We start from the raw sequence: 3,548 nt of genomic DNA, 5'->3' as shown, positions 1-3,548 counted from the left end.
ACTCAGCCTCAGTGGAAGGCCATGACAAACCACCTCTGAAGAAATCTTGCCAAGACAAACCCATGATAGGCTCACCATACTTTGGAAATGACTTGAAGGCACACACAGCAACAACCTGATGGTAGGGCCACTCTGCTTGTGATGCTTTGCTCAAGGCTCATTCTGTTTCGTTCCATAACAGATGCTGGGGGACTGCGGTGCTTCTGCTGAGCATCCTGGCTATCATTGACTCTCGGAACAACGCATCCCTCCCGGTCTGGAGCCCTTTGGTGTTGGGATGCTGGTGGTCTCTCTCACCCTGGCCATGGGGGCCAACTGCGCTGTGCCATCAACCCAGCCAGGGATCTGGGCCCCCGACTCTTCACTTATGCGGCTGGATGGGGCCCTGAGGTGTTCAGGTAGGTGCCGAAGTGCCTTGTGGCTAGCAATTGGACTTCCATGCTTGCTAAGGGCCCCCTCCCAGGTCTATGCAGAAACGACAGAGTTCGGCCTGAACCAAATACAAAACTATGGTCCAAAACACACTGCAAAATCATCTAGTTTGAGATCACTTTAGCTGCCCTGGCTCAGTCCTAGGGAATTGTAGTTTATTGTGGCACCAGAGCTTTCTGATAGAGAAGACTAAATGTCTCACAAAACTAAAGTTCCCAAAATTCCCTAGCATTGAGCCGGGCAGTTAAAGCGATCTCAAAATGGATGATTTCTGCAGTATGTTTGGACCTATGAATCTGGTACCTGATCTTGTGAGCTTCACCTGGTCCCTTGTGGATCAGGGAGTCCTTCATGGTGGCACCCGCTGGGTCAGGGCTGAACAATCAATTGCAGGAGCTTAAAATATTCATGTTACCCCAGCACTGCACTTAAAATAAGAGAAATTCAGTGTGTCCTTGGTATCCGCTGGGGTTTGGTTCAGGATCCCCTGGATGCTCAAGTCCCATTAAATACAATGGTGTATAAAATGGTGTCCCTTGTATAAAATGGCAAAAGCAAAGTTGCTTTTTGGATATATATATATATATGAATATTTTCAAGCTGTAGATGCTTGAATCTGTGGATAAGAGTCTGTGGCTAAGGAGGCTGACTGTATAGACAAACAAACTGCATACAATATATGTATGCAGAAAGAAAAGGGGTATCAGAAGCTGTGTTCCAAAAGAAAGGGACCTTAGTGGAATTTTCCAGAAAAGGGACCTCATAGGTTCTGTTCTAGAAAGGGAGGGTGGGTCAGGATACTGTGGAATATTCCAGAAAGTGAGGGGGGTCTGAGAATTTCCTGGAACAATCCAGAAAGGCCCCCCCAGAAGGTCTATCCCAGAAAAAAGCCTCAAAACAAGCTGGAATAAGTAAATATAACATAACAGAATATATAACATAAACATAAAATTAATATAGTATGTATAGATAGCATAGCATAGCATAATATAATATAATATAATAATATATATTCAACATACCTGTTAATATTAGGACAGGTGTGTTTTTAATACGAGGTGTATGTTTTAGTTTAACTTTTGTATATATTTGAGTAATTTTTATACTGTTTTAATGAGCGTTTTAATTGCTTGCATTTGTATCGTGACATTTTAATAATGCTTTTGTCTTGCCTTGGGTCCCTTTTTGGGGAGGAAGGCGGCACAGAAGTGAAAATCAATAAAATACTAATGGATCCACAATCCACTTTTAAACTAGCGCCGGAAACTATGGTGGTGGTCCCGGTGGTGGCTCCAATGGTGGGCGCAGCGACTGGCACACCGTGTACCAGTTCGGAGTGGCGTTTCATCACCCCGCCAAAGCCCAGAGGAAGAGGAGAAGAGGTTCCTAAATCCGAAAAACATCCCAAGTAGCGGGAAGGAGATGGGAATTCCTATTTACGCTGTGAATATGTATGCAGAGACATGGACAGACCCGCAGCTGGGACTGAACAAGCTAACAGCCTGGCCAATGAGAAGAATGCCAGTTCTGTTTAAATAGGGGTTGGGGAGAATTTACCCCAGATCCTTTTATTTGTACTACTGAGTGGAGTGATGTTACTAATGTTATGACTGGCATGGTGTTTGTGTGAGAGAGGTTTTGTTTTTTAAAGGACTCACAAAAAGACCATCTTGTGTAATGCCACCTGTTCCATTCTTAAGATGCTGACCTCAAATACCTTCCATTTCAGCAGCGATGTCCAAACTCTGGCCTCCAGGTGTTTGGACTTCAGCTCCCAGAATCCCAGAATATTGGCCAAGGTGGCTGGGGGCTTCTGGGAGATGAAGTCCAAAACTCCTGGAGGGCTAGAGTTTGGACATCACTAAGGCTTACTGATATACTCATTAAGTCTAGAAATTTAGTCAACTAATGGACTCCAAAAACCCGGTCGACTTATCCACGGGTCAGTGTAAAACTGTACTGTACTTCACATTATTAAAAAAAGGAACCATCCCCTGGGAAGGCTAGATGTCATTGTTCTGGAAGCACTAACCCCCCTTTATTCTCCGCCCATCAAACCTTGTATACAGCACAAACAGTATGCTGCTCGGTTTGTAAGCTTCTGGCAAGTTTTCCATTGGCCTCCTGCATCATCCTATGTTATGTTCCCCTATGTTTTTCGCTCCACTTATCCATGAGTCATATCTAAATCCACAATTTGGCCCCAAATCTGCCATGACTTATACATGAGGTTGAGTATCTTAATAATAATAATAATAATAATAATAATAATAATAATAATAATAATAGTAATAATAATAGGGGGCATTTTGAGGGGTTGTGTAGCCTCCCTTTCTATTTATTGGGGAAGCTCTTAGAGAGACCCCCCCACATATTATAATTTTAATGGGGGGCACTTATTTGGGAGGGTTGTAGAGACCCTTTATCTTTATTGGGGGAGGCTTTTAGAGACCCCCCTTGCCTTGTAATTATAATGGGGGGCACTCATTTGAGGGGATTTTGTAGCTCCTCCCCTTCCTTGGTATGTATTAGGGGAGATTTTAGGGAACCCCCAACAATATTGGGGGACACTTATTGGGGGGCCTTTTAGAGACCCCCTTATTACAATTATTGGGAGATACACTATCTCTTTGGGGGCTCCCTTGATATTTATTTGGAGGGCTTTAGGGACACTTTGAGGGACACTTATTTGGGGGGATTTTGTAGCCCCTCCTTCCTTGTTATTTATTTGGGGGGGCTTTTAGAGACACTTTGGGGGCCATTATTTGGGGGGCATTTTGTAGTCTCCCCCTCCTTTGTATTTATTGGGGGAGCTTATAGAGACCCTCATATTATAATTATTAGGAGCACTGATTTGGGGGGAGTTTGAATCCCCTTCTTTGATATTTATTGGGGGCTTTTAGGGACCCCCACATTACAGTTATTGGCAGAACACCTTTGGGGCAATTTTACAGACTTTCTCCCCCCAATATACTTTTTATTTTTGGGGGGGGAGAGTTCAGTTTTTTGGGCGGGAACCTTGAGATATGTGCTGGGTGAATTTTGGGGGTTCTCCTCTTTTGGGGACCCTCCTCTTTGAGACTTGTTTGGAAGGAATCATGGAGACCATTCACAGA

General features: G+C 43.9%; 1 protein-coding gene across 1 annotated transcript in view; it reads left to right on the top strand.

Moving 5' to 3' along the window:
* The first annotated feature begins 319 nt into the window (after positions 1-319).
* The window catches only part of ATP8B2 (ATPase phospholipid transporting 8B2), a 57,456-nt gene continuing 54,227 nt past the window's right edge, over positions 320-3,548 (top strand). Inside the window, exon 1 of the mRNA XM_042439768.1 lies at positions 320-398. The gene's annotated coding sequence lies outside the window, so the exon portion shown is untranslated. The remainder of the gene's footprint in view (positions 399-3,548) is intronic.

Source organism: Sceloporus undulatus, chromosome 9, assembly GCF_019175285.1.
Source record: "Sceloporus undulatus isolate JIND9_A2432 ecotype Alabama chromosome 9, SceUnd_v1.1, whole genome shotgun sequence".
NCBI lineage: Eukaryota > Metazoa > Chordata > Lepidosauria > Squamata > Phrynosomatidae > Sceloporus > Sceloporus undulatus.
This window is presented reverse-complemented; position numbering and strand designations above follow the sequence as displayed.